Here is a 17685-nt window from a genome sequence, read left to right on the forward strand (position 1 = left end):
ATAGATAGATATAGATATAGATAGATAGATAGATAGATAGATATCCTACAATCAAGAAATAGCGTCAGTGTCAGAATAAGGACTCTTGAACTATCTCGTGCACAGTATATCCTACTCTCTCACTGTGAAATGAGCCTCACATATGAGGACTGTGAAAATGTGTATTACTTATTTACCCAGACTGAGCCCACTGTCTATCTTGTATCCTGCATGATACACGAAACCCATCTCCCTGCCTGTGTATTAAATTTGTATAGCATATCGTCTGAAATGTCTTCCCTTTCTGTAGCAGAGAATTTGCTAATATACGTGTAAGGTTGTTGCCCTGTGTTTTTATGCCCTGTTCCTCTCATACTGTGTCTAAGCTCCGGTCTAGAAAGGGAACCCAGCTGCACCCTAGGCATGCTTAAGGCGGGAAGCTGGCCTAAAAATGCCTGGCATAACACTGGTGGACAGCAGTGGTTCTTGACCGGGGCATACACAGAGAGGAGCAAACAGGGAAATCGGCAAAATGGCAATGAAACCTCATGTACAATTGCCCAAAATCGACCCAGAACAGTATGACATCTACACATATCTATCAATAGTTAAGCCGCTGCTGGTTAGTGGGTTCGATTAAGATAGGCAGAAAATAGCTGTCACGCTACCATTCCAGGGCTAAGCAGCGGCTAATATTACACCCCAAGTCGTCCCCGAGCTAATATGGGCGAACTTCACAAAGCTAGTAAATCAAGCCATCACACCCTCGCAAGGAAGGGTAGTGGCATTGTCACAACTGGATAGTTTAACGTACGACAGCAACCTGAACGATACTCTGATCCAGGCCGGGCAACTTGTTACCGCCACCTACCCAGAGACAGACGATGAGACCCAGGAACAACACACTTTCAACACCCTCCTCAGAGTCCTCTCCAGTATGGTCAAGGGGCGCTTCACCATACATGACCTGACGGGGGACCTGGACAGGGACATCCAGCTGATACGGCAACTCTTAACCTCCTGCTCCACCCCCAGCAAATCGACGTGGTTAGCAAATTCCCCACGAATATGCCCACACCATACAACAAGCCACAACCTCCTCTACCTCACACCAGCCCGACGCCAACACCCAGCTTATCTAGGGTACACCCCACGCCCTAGCCACAAGGAGAACCAGAACCTCATTTCAATCAACCCCTGGGAGTTCTCCATGTGCAGCCACCGATGTCCACTTCATGACAACCGTGAACAACTCAAAGTTGCCAGGTGCAAGCTAACCACCCCAAGCTAACGCAAAGTGTCTTCTCTGGAAAATGAGGGCCCCGAGGATGACACCACACCCACCGGAGATACCCACCCCGGGGAAACGGAGCTGGGGGAAGAGGAGATCCAACAACAGTTGGATTTTTAAGACTACCCCTGCATCTCCCCACTGTGGCAGGGGCCACCTCTCACAAATATCGCCCCCCCCCCATCTATGACAAGATGAGGCTGAATGGAGTAAAAGCGAGGCTTCTGGTCGATAGAGGAGCGGCCAGGTCGTGCCTTTACAGCCATTTCTACTCCTGTCATAAGTCGGCTTTTGGCCTGCTTTTCCCTACATCGACTCATCTCATAGATGCAGGGAATGGCCCCCTACCCATCTGTTGGGAAACTCGGGCCCTGTGCACCAACACCCACCAGCAAGTGTCCACACAGCACAAGTTCATTGTTTTCGACTCGACGTCGTAATTACGATGGATACCTGGGACTTGACCTGCTGCAGAAATTACAAGCAACCATTGACTGCCACAGCAGCAGCTCCAGTTCCAGAACCCCCACCCCCCCCGAACCCCCCACGCGAGTGTGCACTTGCACACCCATCTCACACACCCTCTAGCATCATCCCTAAACACCCCCCCACCTCCTGCCTTGCCCAGTCCCCCCCTCCCCCACCTTCCCTGCCACCACCACCTCCACCATAACAATTCCCCCTCAGCACGAAGCATGGCTGCCATTGAACAGGCCCACATTAACATCCGTCCTATTCTCCCCTGACTTGCTGCCTGGAACCCTCTCAGCCTGTCTCCAGTCCCCCACCTTCCTCCTCCCACATGTCGCAGCAGTCCGAATCACAAACATCACCACGTCTCCTCTCACGCTACCCAAGGGGCTCTTGGTGGGAGAAATGGAAGAAGCAGAGCCATGCACCATCATTCCCCCTTCCTCCCCTGCCCCATTGCCCCCCATCCCCAACCATCTCTCCCCCCACCAATCGAACACCCTAGGCTATCTTCTCCTGGACTTTCAGGACCTCTTTGCATCAGGCCTCTCGGATATCGGCCACACCACCTACCTGATGCATGAAATACACACCACAGGACTATCAATCCGCAAACCATCCCAGCAAAAAAAAGGAAACAACGAGCAGAGGAAGACCAACAGGTCAAGGAAATGCTCAATGCCGGCTTTGTTTCACCTTCCACCAGCCCTTGGTCCTTCCCAGTCATCCTCGTCAAGAAAAAGGACGGTGGTATGTGATTCTGCATGGATTACTGCTGCCTCAATGACGTAACCATCAAGGATGCCAACCCCCTCCCCAGGATCGACGACTTCCTCGACTCCCTGTATGGTGCCTCTTAGTTCTCTACCCTAAATCTCCAATCGGGGTATTGGCAGGTCCCCGTGCACCCAGAGGACAGAGGAAAAACCGCATTTTTCACCAGTAACGGGAAACATTATGAATTCAACTTCCTGCCATTTGGCCTCTGCAACGCCCCCGCCACCTTCTCTCGGCTGATGGAGTTTGTCCTTAGTGGCCTCACCTGGGAAATCTGTCTGACATACCTGGACGACATCATCATTTCCAGCAAAACATGAGCCGATCACCTCCAACGCCTCAGGAAAGTTTTCCAACATATCCACCAGGCTGGCCTCAAGCTCTGGCCTTCCAAGTGTGTCCTGGCTGCACAAACTGTCTCTTTCCTGAGGCATGTCATCTCCAAAGATGGAGTAGCCCCCGACCCAGACAAATTGCTCGCCATCACAGATATTCCCCTGCCATGAGACGTCCATGAGGTCTGGGCCTTCCTGGGCCTTACCTCGTACTATTGACGCGTTGTAAAGATGTTTGCTAACATCGCCAAGCCCCTCCACAACTTGACCTGGAAGGGAGAGCCCTTTACCTGGATCAACGATTGGCAAGCTGCTTTCTAAGAGCTCAAGAACAAGCTCATCACTGCCCCGATCATCTCCTTCCCCAACTACACCCTGCCCTTCTGATTGTACACCAACATTTCCCTCGTAGCAATTGGTGCCATCCTCGCCCAAGTCCAGGAGAGATGAGAACACATTATAGCCTGCGCCAGCCGCACCCTTAACCAAGCTGAGCAGAACTATGCTGCTACCAAGCGGGAGTGCCTAGGCATCACTTGGGCCCTTGAACACTTCCGGGCTTACCTATCCAGGACAGACGTAACAATCATCATGGACCATCAGTTACTCCAATAGCTCCGACAATCAGACACCCACAATGCCCAGCTGATTAGATGGCAAGAGACCTTGGAAGAGTGTAATTATGAAATATCTTACCGCACCGGCAAGCTCCACACTAACGTCGACGCACTCTCCCGGCTCCCCATCCACACAATTCAACATGAAATGGAGCTCCTCCAACAGTGGCACAACAAGGACCGGCCCCCCTGGATCCCGTCCCACCTATTCACCAAACTTAGGGATACGGGTCTCCTACTCCTACTCAGGAATATGGGTAGGGTGCTGTACAAGCTGCTCTAGGTCATTAAGAATAGAAAAGATGTAGGCTTGTTCACCAGGTGGATCAGTGAAAGGAGAGGAGAACCAAAGGTGGTGGTGAACATTGAAATCTCCTAGAATGGATATTTCAGAGAAAGGAGAAATGGATAGAATGGTTCCATCTTAGAAGTAAGATAGTCAAAGAATTTTTGATAGTCAGTAGAATTAGGGGATAAGTAAACAGCACAGATATATTTAGTCAGAGAATGACAGGAAAGCCGAAGCCAGAATGTAGAGAATTCAGAAGAATCGAGTTCAGGAACACAAGAGCAAGATAAATCGTTACGTATACATACACAATAGCCATCTTTGGCTCTGAAATGAGTACAGAGAAAGTAGGAGGATACAGAAAAGGGTTTGCTGTCAGTTGCCTCAGACAGCTGAGTCTCAGTTAGAAAAAGAAGGTGAGGTTTAGAGGAGGAGAGGTGGTACTCAACAGAGCAAAAGTTAGAGTAAAGGCCGCGAATGTTGCAGAAATGAAGAAGAAGAGAGTCAGACAGTGGTTCCATGCACCTCGAGTCGTCACCAGGAGAGGGGCGGAAGGTGGGGGCATTTATGGTCCCCCCCCTGGGAACTCCGAGGCTGGGTGATGAAACGCCATGATTTTTTTTTTTTTTTTTGGAAAAGGAAGTGTAGTGTGTACTGTGCATGTATTTGGTGTAGATTGTTAGAGAAATTTGTGTTGGAGAGCATGCTGGCCCACTCTCTGTGTAACTGAGACACTGAAAAAGGTCAGCAAAGGGGGATGGTCAGGAACTAGTCCTGAGGGCTGATGAAACGGGAGCTCCAGCACCCCCTATCATCAGCTTTCCGTCCACCACGGGAGTACTGCCCTGCTCGACTGGTGCTACATTCTACTCTCAACTCTCCAACTCGAATTCTTCCTGCTCCTGGCACCTTGCCAAAAACCCTTCTAATAACTTTACCTCATCATCCTTCCCTCCTCTTTTCTACTCTGATGGTTCTGTAGCTACTTCTTCTACTGATAAAGCAGCTCTCTTCGCACAGACTTTCTCCTCCAATTTCACCTTAGACGATTCCAGTGCTGTTCCTCCATCACTTCCCGCCTCTGACTTCCTCATGGGTGACATTAAAATTTCTTCAGCTGATGTATTTTCTGCCATCACTGGCCTCAATACTAACAAGGCATATGGGCCTGATAGAGTCCCTCCTGTTGTTCTCAAGAATTGTGCTTCTGTGCTTACACCCTGTCTAGGCAAACTCTTTTGCCTTTGTCTGTCAACTTGTACCTTTCCTTCTTGCTGGAACTTTGCTCTCATTCAGCCAGTCTCAAAGAAGGGTGACCACTCCCAACCCTCCAACTATCGTCCAATTACTTTAATGTCCTGTATTTCAAAAGTTTTCTCGTCAATTCTCAATAGAAAAATTTTAAGGCATCTTTCCTATCACATCCTTCTTTCTGATCGTCAGTACGGATTCCGTCAGAGACACTCCACTGGCGATCTTCTCACCTACCTTTCAGACTCCTGGTCATCCTCATTTCTGGACTTTGGCAAAAGCTTTGCCATAGCACTTGACATCTCAAAGGCTTTTGATCGAGTCTGGTATAAATCTTTAATTTCCAAACTGCCCTCCTACGGTTTCTATCCTTCTATCTGTGCCTTCATTGCTAGCTCCCTTTCTGGTCGTTCAATAGCTGCTGTTGTAGACGGCCATCATTCTTCTCATAGATCTATCAACAGTGGTGTTCCTCAGGGGTCTGTCCTATGACCAATTCTCTTCCTTTTATTCATCAATGACCTTCTAAGCTGTACATCTAACCCTATCCACTCATACGCTGATGACTTCACCCTTCACCTTTCCATTCGGTTCCCGCAACGCCCATCTTAGCAGTTACTTCAACAAACAAGGGATGAGGCTATGGCACACCTAATGTCTGACTTGGCTCGTATCTCTAACTGGGGTAAAAATAATCTTGTTGTTTTTAATGCATCTAAGACTCAGTTCTTACACCTATCAACCCATCAAAATCTTCCACAGGTATACCCACTAATGTTTAATAATATTCAGCTTAACCCGCTGCATCCCGGAGACGTGAATTCACGTCCTCACATGATGTGCACTCATATCCCGGAGACGTAAATTAACGCGGCAACATTGCAAGGTCCCTAATTTGCACAATTTTCAATTTTCGCGAGTGATTTCGCAAGTGATTTTTGGCACGTATACACGGGACACCTTCCTCTATTCCTCTACAAGATGCCAAGCAGGGACAATGCCTTACACCGCATAACCTCTCCCCCCCCCCTGCACGCCATTGTCTCGGCAATTCACCTGTTACCAGTGACCTGGCGAATAAAGACATTCAGGGCCAGAGTGATTCCCCAATCGATGACAATGTGGAGGACAAAGTTTACATAGCATTTGAGGAAGAAACAGTCAGAAATGATGATCAGGTAATGTGGGAAAAAAAAGTCATGACTGGTGATGAGTTAGTGAGTGAAACAATGCTTATAATGCCTATATTACTGTTTGAAAACCAATATACTCTTGTACTACATATAAATTCGTACCAAGTAAATAAATAAATACTGTTTATGAGTGGATAAAATACTTACTCTCCCATAGAACTCGTTTTCTTTGGTGCCAGCCTGTTAGAAAACCCAGTCAGGTAAGAAGGTACTCGTACCTGAATCGAGTATTTTAAACCTCAGGTGAGCGATTTCTCTATGAATTTTCGATGTTTCTCACCAAAAGCGGATGTTTGAGCCAAAAAAAAAAAAAAAGGTCCAAAAGTCGGGACTGGGGCGTACGACTGCCCAGAAAACGTCGGGATGGGGCGGGTTAATCCTGCATCATCCTAGAACATGCTTGGGGTTTCATTTACTTGGAACATGTCTTGGAAAGATCATATTACATCTCTTGTAAAATCTGCTTCCAAGAGATTGGGTGTGCTAAGCCAACTCCGTTCTTTCTTTACCCCTGCACTATTGTTGACTCTATGCAGTGGTTTTATCCGCCCCTGTGTGGAGTACAACTCTCATGTGTGGGGAGGCTCCCCACATACTGCTCTTCTCTATAGGGTGGAGTCAAACGCTTTTCGTCTCATTAACACTCCTCCTCTTACTGACTCCCTTCAACCTCTATCACTTCGCCACACTGTTGCATCTTTATCTTTTTTCTATCGCTACTTTAATGGTCACTGCTCCTCTGAACTGTCTGCATGCATTCTTCCACCTCTACGACGGGCGCATAGCACCCATCTAGCAACAAACTCTCATCCCTTTTCTGTCCAACTCTCTACTGCAAGAGTTAACCGTTACTCCCAGTCCTTCATTTATGCAACAGGTCAACTCTGGAACTGTCTCCCTCTGTCTGTATTTCCTGTTGCTTATGATCTCCAGTCTTTCAAACGCAGTGTGTCCAGGCATCTTGAAATGAATGGATCTTGAATTTGGCTCTCTCTTGTATTTTGTTTTTCTCTTGGAGAGAACTGTTATTGTGGGCTCATGGCCTTTGGTTCCTTCTTCCTCGCAAAAAAAAAATTCATCGTCAAGACGATCACCTATTCATCCCATTGGGACACATCATCCTCAACCCCGACACTGCCCTGGACACTATGTGGCACCTCCGCTACGATAACGGGATCCACCTGGGTACGAAGAAAGTCCTCCAGGTATTCAACGATACATAATATGTATTGGACCCCCAGCCCCTCCAACCTGGTCAAACAAATCACCCAGTCCTGATGAGCCTGTGTACTAGGCAGACACCACCCACATTGCTAGCCCTTCAGGACACGTTACTGCCCACAAAACTTGGCAGTTACTTTCCGTGGATGTTGTTGGGCCCCTGCCACCCAAGTCGGGCCACTGATACATCATCACCTTTGTAGATACATATTCCAAATTTTTCATCGCATGCCTAGCCAAAGAACACCACGCCGTCGCTGTAGCCGATGCCCTAGTCCGTCATGTTTTTCCCTACTTCGGGATTCCTCAAGCCCTACACTCAGACAACGTCCCAGAATTCACCAGCACCATATGGCGAGAACTAGCCAATTTGTTTGGTTATCGCATCTCCCACTCCTCCCCCTACTGGCCACAGGGGAACGCAGTCTGTGAAAGGAGCCACTGAACCCTCATGAACCAAGTATGCACCCAGATCGAAGAAACTAAAAATGCAGACTGGCTGGCACATGTTAAAATTGTTCAGTGGGGAACGAACTCCAGCTCCCGGGGAGACGGCATATTGCCCCACGATTGTGTATTTGGGGAGGCACCTCTCCTCTTGCTTATGCCAACACCTACAGCTACCCTCCACATGCTCCACGTCTGACCCACTCCACCATCTCAAGAGGCAACTCCAGCACCTGCAAAATGGCCTCGACCTGCAACCAGATGCCACTCCCAGCCCCTACAAGCTGGGCGAGTCTGTGAAGATTGCAAAGCTGCCAATTTCCCACAAACTCTCCCCTTGCTTTATGGGCCCGTACACCATCACCCACATCCCCAACCCTTACCTAGTAACAGTGGATTACAACAACACTCCCTGCATCTACAGGAATCGCCATGTATGCCCGTTCCATGCCACCACCTTCCCTAGCCCTGCCCCACATTCCCCCTGCACCTCACCACCTCCAACCGCCGCCCCCAACCCTCCTCCTGACTCCTACAATTACTACATCTCGCCCTCATCCTCCCTCCCTTCCTCCCCCTCTCCCTTACCCTCAACTCCACCCATCATGCCGCATATCACCTCGCCTACAGCCTCACCATTGCCACATATTCCCGACCCATCCCTCACCCCACCACCACCACCCCGCTCACCTCCCACACCCAACACCACATCACTTGCTGCCAAGCCACCACCACCTGTTCCAAGCACACCAAAACCTCCCAGAACCAAGATGCCCTCATGTGCCCGTACGCTGCCCTCTGCTACTCCCTCCTCCACCTCATCCCCCCTCACCACCGCATCACAGCCCCCTTCCAGGCCCCCACCGCAAACACCTCCATCCCATACCACCCACTCCAACACCACATCACATGCAACTAGAACACCACAAGGCCGCACGCCCTCCTCACCACCCACGCCCACCCTGAAAACCATCATCACCTGCTCTGGCCGCCTTGCACGCCCTCCCACAAGATACACCACCACCCACTCCCCCACCCCACCCCCTCACTTCCACCACAGGAGCAAACCACCTCCACCCTTCACATCCCCAACACGACTGCTATCACCCTCACGCTACATCAGGCCCAAATTCCACCCATCCCTATCCCGAGGGAATACACCAGCACTTTGCCCCGGCATAAAACCACCACCGCCTTCTCAGTCGCTAGCATTCAACTTGATCCCCTGGCGGAACAATCACCTCCGACCATGAGAATACGACATGCCACCTGGGCACCAACCCTCAACAGGAAACACCGCGTCTGCAGACCTCGTCACCTCCAGCTCCTCCTCACGGCCTCCAAGCCCTCCACCCTCTTCCTCACCTGCAATCTTCACCTCGACAAAAACCTGGCAACAACACAATGGAAAACCCTCTGCAACACCTAATGCCAACCCATGTCACCAGCAGCACCAAGACCTACTACCTCCAGCCACAGGGACATGACTTTTTCCCCAATGACGGTGGTGAAATACCAACCATGGCAACTCAGGGCACCACTACACCCCCAGAAGGGGACTGCAGAGGGGTATATGGCACACATGCCACATCCATGCAATACAGTCATAAGTCCCACTGGGTCACGCGCCCCTATTCCTCAGAATGCGCCCGGTGCAACCATCCCAGTCCGAGTGCACTACCTTTTGGCCGAGCTAGCCCTCGCTGGGACCAGGGTGGAGCTGAAAATACAGCTCGAAGCAGCACCACAGCAACGGCCGGTAGCCGTGCAAATCAAGAGATGGCCTGTAGCTGCTCTAACAACAAGGAGACAGCCTGTAGCCACTCCAATAGTAAGGCGATGGCCTGTAGCTCCGCCCTTGTGATGGCCAGAAGCTGCACACAAAAAAGACAATGGCCTGCAGCCCTGCCTCCAAAAAGGAGATGGCCTCTAGCCACTCCAGGTGCTGCTCAAACCCCCTGCAGAACCCATGACGACCTGAAGACGCACATTGGGAGAGAATGGTACGCCCTCTCTCCTTCTGCAGTTGCGTCGGAGGGTATGACACTGGCGACAGCTGTAGCCATGCCAGTAGGCAGGAGACGGCCTGTAGCCACTCCTTGCCTACACGTTGCTCTCCATAAGGGGACTTTGGCGATGGCCCGTAGCCACGCCTGCAGTCAAGTGACGGCCTGTAGCTGCGCTTCATCTGTCGTCCCGTCAGGAAGTCGGCCCCCTGTGACTGCCGGTAGCCACAATGATAGCGAAGGGATGGCCTGTAGCTGCCCTCCATCTGTTGCCCAAGGGACCTCGGTGACGGCCAGTAGCTGCGCCAGGGAGGGACGCCACCAAAGTCTCTTACTCCCTGTGACTTCACAACGTGAGGGTGACCTGCAATCAGCCCTGCCTACCAGCGGGGGCGCAGGCAGCATCTCTGTTCACCAGGACCGAGGCAACCTCCAGGAGGAGGACTTCCATCCTAAGGACTGATAGAGAGGCCCGGTGTTATCCCCGGGGTTGTTCTTCAACCAGTCAGCCCCTGAGGAGGACCCCCACCTGGGGGACTCCTGCCGGGAGCAGCACCGCAGCCCCACCCTGACGGCCACTCAGCAGGAAGGAGACCGCAGCCGACGGACCCTCGAGGGCACCCCCAGGACCCCGGGGTGAGACCTCTCCCCTCCCAGACGAAGGCGACGCCCTTACCCCACCAAGCGCCTGCGGGAGAGCCTCCAGAACCTGGTTAGCCCCAGCCCTGAGGGCCAAACCCAGTCCTCGACAGTGAGGGGCCCTTCACCACGCCCAACCATAGCCCTCGACGAGAGACAACGCTCCTGCAAGTTGTCCCGTGGCCGTGGGACGAAGGGACTCCTGAAGGGACTCTACCTACTCCAGGCCGACAACTGTGAGTCCCCAGGCCTTCCCCCTTGCACAACCAGTGATTGTGATACATAGTCCCCACGGACAGAAAGCGAGAGGCAAAGACTTTGCAGTGCAGATAAGCAATGAATTCCAGTGCCAGTGATAAAGGTGCTTGTGACAGTGCATACCCACCTTGTGCAGAACAAGAGGCAATACTCGGTGTCATAATAATAACTCTTCTGACAGTGCATATCCACCTTGTGTAAACCGAGAGGTAAAATCCAGTGACAATATAAATATACTATATATATATATATATATATATATATATATATATATATATATATATATATAGATAGATATATAGATATATATAGATATAGATAGATAGATAGATAGATAGATAGATAGATAGATAGATATAGATATAGATATAGATATAGATAGATAGATAGATAGATAGATAGATATATAGATAGATAGATATATATCCTACAATCAAGAAATAGCGTCAGTGTCAGAATAAGGACTCTTGAACTATCTCGTGCACAGTATATCCTACTCTCTCACTGTGAAACGAGCCTCACATACAAGGACTGTGAAAGTGTGTATTACCTATTTACCCAGACTGAGCCCACTGTCTATCTTGTATCCTGCATGATACACGAAACCCATCTCCCTGCCTGTGTATTAACTTTGTATAGCATATCGTCTGAACTGTCTTCCCGTTCTGTAGCAGAGAATTTGCTAATATACGTGTAAGGTTGTTGCCCTGTGTTTTTATGCCCTGTTCCTCTCATACTGTGTCTAAGCTCCGGTCTAGAAAGGGAACCCAGCTGCACCCTAGCATTCTTAGGGGGGGAAGCTGGCCTTAAAACGCCAGGATACCATATATATATATATATATATATATATATATATATATATATATATATATATATATATTGATTGATTGATTGATTGATTGATAGTTAGTGTATTTATTTACCTTTGAAAAATTTAGTGAGAAGGCTGGCTCTGCATTCCTTATGCTAACTTGAATATGTCAGGGGTGTAATTCATAACCGCCATTCTCATACAGTCATTCAGTTGACTGTCAGTTAAATGTGACCTATACTTCGATTTTAAGACCTTCATTGTTGAAAATCCTGATTCGCACATATATGTTGAACTAAAGGGCGAACTAAGTCTCTGACAAACTTCCTTCAGAAAATTTCTCCGACTCTACTGATGTCCAATATTCTGAGAGTTCTGCTTTGCTTTTCAGTTGTAAGTCATTTGCAAAGTAATAATTTCCATCTCCAGGTCAGCGACATTCAGTTTGAAAATCAGTCCAAGTTGAGATGTAGTGTCACTGACATCACTGTTACAAAATGGGTTCGATATGAATGTGGCTGCTGGTAGAGGATTCCTGAAGTCTGCAAACCTTTTCTTGATCTCATCCAGAATCATGTTGAGCTGATCTGTGTATGTATGAACAATGCACTCCAATTTTTCTAGGTTCAGCATTTTTTGCAGCGAAAGGAGGTGCTGTAAGAGCCCTTTAGAGATCTGAGACATCTACTCGTACAACTTCAGCTTGTTTATGAAAACATTTACTGAACTTATTTGTGACAGAGTTTTCATTTGTCCTTGCACTCTAGGTTTTACTCATTGAACTTAGATGTGATGTCGGTTAAAAATGCTAGGTCAGCTAGCCACTGTGGATCATCGAATTCTTCAAAAGAATCCCCCCTCCCTTGAAAAAAAAAAAAAAAAAAAAATGATTTCGGGAATTAGCTGTTCAAATATTTCGAGAACTTTTCCTCTGCTTAGCCTATGCACTTCTGCGTACAAGACAAGGTCGCCATACTGAGCACTCACTTCATCCAGAAGTGCTTTAAACAGCCTGTGTTGAAGAGGTCTAGCATGAATAGAATTAATGATTTTCACAATCATCGTCATTACATGTTCATAGTTAATAACTTTCGAAAAACAGAACTTGCTGGTGTATGATACAATGGTAACTAATGAACTGAGGGAATGAAGGATCATTTTCGCAGTGTCACAAAGCCAACATTGCTACCTGCCATTGACGGAACACCTGTTGTTACTGACACAAGCTTTTGAAGGGGCAAAGTTTCCTTGCCTACAAAACTCTTAAAAACTTGATAAACATCTGCACCACGCGTTTTTTCTTCCAGAAGTAAGAGGACTAAAAAATCTTTCACGTTGCCATCAGCATAAACCATGAGTGCAAATACACTTAATTGGGCTGTGTCCGCAACATCTGTGGATTCATCAAACTGCACTCTGAAGTACATACATTTACCAAGATCAGCTTTTATTTGTTCAAACACATTTTCCGACATCATGTCTATCCTCCGTGTGAGTGTGTTTCCCGACAAAGGCATGGATTTTATTGCAGTTATAATTTCAATATTATTCCAAAAAATTTCAAACAAGGGCTCAGATGCTGCAGACCAACATGCTTTCACCGTTTCTCCATCCTCAAATGTTTTTTTCTTCTTTGCAAGGACATGAGCAACAAATAATGATGGAACTGTTGATGCTTTAGCTTTGGCAAGTGGTTTCCGGAAGGTGTCTTGGGCCAGCAACTCATATTTTAGCTGCTTCACTTTCTACCTTCTTAGAGCACTGTCAGAGGGATATTTAATATAATAATTTTTGTGAGGTGTAACAAAATGCCTCTCTATATTACTCTTTTTGGATACTGCAGCAGTAGCGTGACAAATTAAGCAGACACACTTGTCCCTGAAATTGGCGAAAAAATTGTTTTCTTCCTATTCCTCATGAAAGGCGTAATTGTGACTTCGTTTCTTTGAACTGGAAGCCATTATTTCTCTTTATTACGACTGAAATCAGCTTGGATATCCTTGAAACACAGTGCTCAATATGCAACGGTGCAGCAACACTGTACACTCCAACCGCGCAACAGACAGAAACCAACTGGACTGGTGAACGATGGTTGGTCATGACCAGTCCTGGGTAGATGCTTTCGTCTTGGACACGCACACCACAGACCTGGGGAAAAGCGTCGCTTGCAGTCCCCCGCCTCTCCTCCACCCACCCTCCCTTCCCCTCCAACCGGATCTCTCTCTCTCTCTCTCTCTCTCTCTCTCTCAGACTGTGGAGTACTATCATGTTATTGGATTATGATTACATATTTTCGTAATTTTCATTGTTTAACTTTAAATAAATAAATGAATGTATAAAGAATATTTCACAGTTTTCTGGTGAACCTCAGCGGGCGCCACAATATAGTTCCGAGGACTCCATGGCGCCCGCGAACTACAGGTTCGGGACCACTGCTATAAAGAATCGAAACGTACACTGTTTACCTCTTTGAAATCCCCAACTTTGATCACAACGCAAAAATCTAAGACAACCCAGAGCACCTTGAAAAAAAAAATAAATAAACTAGACTCCTTGGCCCTGTTCCATCAGGTGAAAACAGACCGATAAATGCAAGGATACGTTCAACCCTCACCTGTGTGGATGAGCTTAGTGGATATCGTTCTGGCTGGCGAGTGAGCTTCCATCCGCCTCAGTTTTGCCTATATCAGACCGCCAAAATTCTGAATTATACAGTTTTTCATTTCAAACTCAGAGCCTTAATTTTCTTGGCAAACTCATAATCAGTATTAATAAATTTTGGGTGAATATTAATTTTTCAAGCACGCATATTCACTAGCAGCAATTTCCTTATCCATAAACGCAGGTTGAACGTTAATTTACCAAACATGTAGATTCACTGACAGCAATTAACTTATCGTGTTGAGACAGCACCCATTTCAGCCCATTAGATTATGAAAAACAGAAATAAATTTGGCTGAACATTAATCTTTCAAGCATCAAGACAGAAAGACAGCAATTAACTTATCATGAGGAAAATCCTATCTATATTTAGCTCCCATTTAAAAAAAAATCACTATCGGCAACTAGCATCGCCGTATGATCCAGTGGAGCTAATTAGTGAAGATAAACTACCCATATCTGGCTCTCATTAAAGATATATAAATATGGTTCAAGCAACTAACATGACCAGTAAATTCATTGGGTAAAGGCTCGTTAGCGTAGTGGATAATTTGTCTGCCGTCCGTATTGCCATGAACAGTAAATAATTTGATGCCTCATTAGATACATCTCTTAATCGCCCCTGTCTAGCGTAATAAGCTGTTTTGGAAATAATTTTTGTATATCCACATCTGAAACAAGAACTTTCCTTTGCGTGTGAGATGACAAGACTGATGCCCTCTCTTTCTCACGTTTATATCCATCCTTCTCTTCTCCTCTCTCCTTCTTTATCCAGTATTTCCCATCCTTCTTCCCTCCTTTTCTCTCCTTCCTGTTTCTATCCCCCCCCCCTCTCTCTCTCTCTCTTTCTCTCCATCATCCCTTTCCTATATCTAACTGGCCTTAACTCCCCAAAAGGTATTGCTCCAGGTGTGACTCAACTAATTTATGGAGAGCAACAGGTGCAATTACCTGGTCTCGTCAGGTGCCACAACCGCTCCTTAAGTTAAATAACGCGCTCAATTTGATCAGGGGGCATTAACTAGATCATTAGACTGATTACACTGCTTGACCTGACTTACCGGGCTGAACACTTGACCTCTGTAAGCACTTGGATTGGCATGAGCGGATGTATACATGTGTGGGAACTATTTTACACATACATACGTTCACATATTAACCTCTCTGTCTACCTTTCCATCGTTCTATCTTTCTATCTATTTTCTGTTGTTGATGATGATGATTTTCAGAGGCGTCCTTTAAGGTGACGAGGTAATAATGACGACGTGACGGGTATCTGAGGGCGTGACGTAAGCATCCAGTGCCGTGGGCAGCGTGCAAGTGTTTCCCTCCAGTGACGTATGTTCTCTTCCTAATGTCCGTCTTACACTTGCTTTCTCCCCACCTACGTTAATCCAGTTCCTGTCTTTCCTTTTTTTACCTACGTTTTCTGATTACTATCTTATTGATGAATGAATGAATGAATGAATTAACATGTAAGCAATTTATATAACCCAACGCCTGTCTGTCTTCACCAAAATTATATATGTGTATTTTCTCCTAGGCATGTATGTTCATTTCTGTCTCTAACTACATATCAACATTTTTTTTTTTTCTGAGGGTCGTATGGCATATAATGTTGTCTGCTACTCATATTTTTTAAAAGGAACAATACATGGAAAATGTTGTCACATTCTTTTCTAACCCTGAATTAATCTTTATTTACTGTTAATCTGATAGAGACTTTTATCATTATCCTCTCTCTCTCTCTCTCACACACACACACACACACACACACACACACACACACACACACACACACACACACACACACACACACACACACACACACACACTCTACACGCCACTTAATCTCACACTGCCGCACCTCACACACCACATCACAAACATCACACCACACTCCGTCATATCACACATTGCCACACCTCTTATGGCAGCACATCTAGTTGGCCTAGGAAATTTCTTAACACCTCTAACCTAGTGATTTATTTTGCACATCACACCTTAACAGTTGTCTTGTATATTACTGATGGAAACAATGTCAGTATTAAAACGATTTGAAGTAGTAAACGAGATAATGTGTAATATACAAAATATATCGCTAAGGAAAAGCAACTACGAAGCCTCCTATGCCACCTAAAATACCTCCCTTAACATTGCCATGTAGGAGACTTCCATATATATATATATATATATATATATCATCATCAGCCGTTTGAGTATCCACTGCAGGACCGGCCTATCCCGACCGAAGTCTGGACAATACAGCCAATGTATCTCTACCATGTGGCTTAGGCTGTCTAGTAGAGATTGTATGTAGGGTGAGACGTGCCTGTTAGTGTAATTGTCGTGTGTAGTCTCTGAACCAAGTGTAATCCGCCCGCGCAAGCCGACTGGGTGCAAGCATACTTTATAGTAAGCGACACTGGTTCAACCACAGCATCCCTGGTGTCCGCCAATGCAGTACGTGGCCTGGCGAACACTCCCAAAGTTTTACTACCCTGGCGAGGCGCGAACCATGGCTCACCCGTGTACGAAGCGCACACTCTACCACTGTACCACAGAAGCTCTCATATATATATATCATCTTATAAGGTTCCCTTATATGTTCCCTATATTGTTTTTAGTGTCGAGAGTTTATGGATCAGTTAATATACATGAGAATTAAAAGATGTAATAGTCAGAATAAATCGTTAAGGAACAAGCGTTACGAGCCCACCAAGTTTTCAGAGCCACCTAGAACACGATCAGGTGAGGTAAGACCCTCGTTGCTCCTCTTCTTTAGCGATTTGTATTCGATGCTACATTTTAACCTTCCCTTGCATGCCATTTTTTTTGTTTTAATATCCACGTAGTACACATCTGTAACACTCAAGTGGATACTCACGTGCAAAGTGTGAAATAAACCGCTAAAGAAGTGTAGCTGAGAATTTCCAGTGCCATCTAGAATAACCACCCACACTTTCCATTGCCACGCCTTCCCTTGTCCAGCAACCACAGGCTTTCCTAACACCTTATATCATTAGCAGTGAGTGTCGTGGTATCTGTGCCGTGTCCTTAGCCTGATATTACAGGTGTCACATTTTTTTTTTCCCTACGGCGTTGCATTTCGTAAATCATTGGACAGGGTGATCCATTCCAAGAGACAGCCAGTGAATATTCGATTTAATAGGTTTCGCGGACAACATGAATTATTCCAAAAGACAGTCAGTGAATATTCGAATTAAAAAGTTTTGTAGACAACATGAATCACAAGACAAGCAGTGAATATTCGAATTAACAAGTTCCGTGGACAACACGAATCGTTCCAAAAGACAGTAAATATTCGAATTAAAATGTTTCCTGAACAACATGATCTTTCCAAGAGACAGCCAGTGAGTAACAAATTACCTGTGATAGTGTGAGAAAATGTGGTATGGAGAGTGATGAGGCTAGGGTA

At 46.6% G+C, this 17685-nt stretch overlaps 1 protein-coding gene across 1 annotated transcript in view; it reads right to left on the reverse strand.

The window, feature by feature from the left end:
• The window catches only part of LOC145389493 (uncharacterized), a 40891-nt gene extending 26668 nt beyond the window's left edge, over nt 1–14223 (reverse strand). The window contains exon 1 of the mRNA XM_080264786.1: nt 14200–14223. The gene's annotated coding sequence lies outside the window, so the exon portion shown is untranslated. The remainder of the gene's footprint in view (nt 1–14199) is intronic.
• Between the last annotated feature and the right edge of the window lie 3462 nt (nt 14224–17685).

This window comes from Coenobita brevimanus, chromosome 14, assembly GCF_032717465.1.
Source record: "Coenobita brevimanus isolate Jiangsu-jjx chromosome 14, ASM3271746v2, whole genome shotgun sequence".
NCBI lineage: Eukaryota > Metazoa > Arthropoda > Malacostraca > Decapoda > Coenobitidae > Coenobita > Coenobita brevimanus.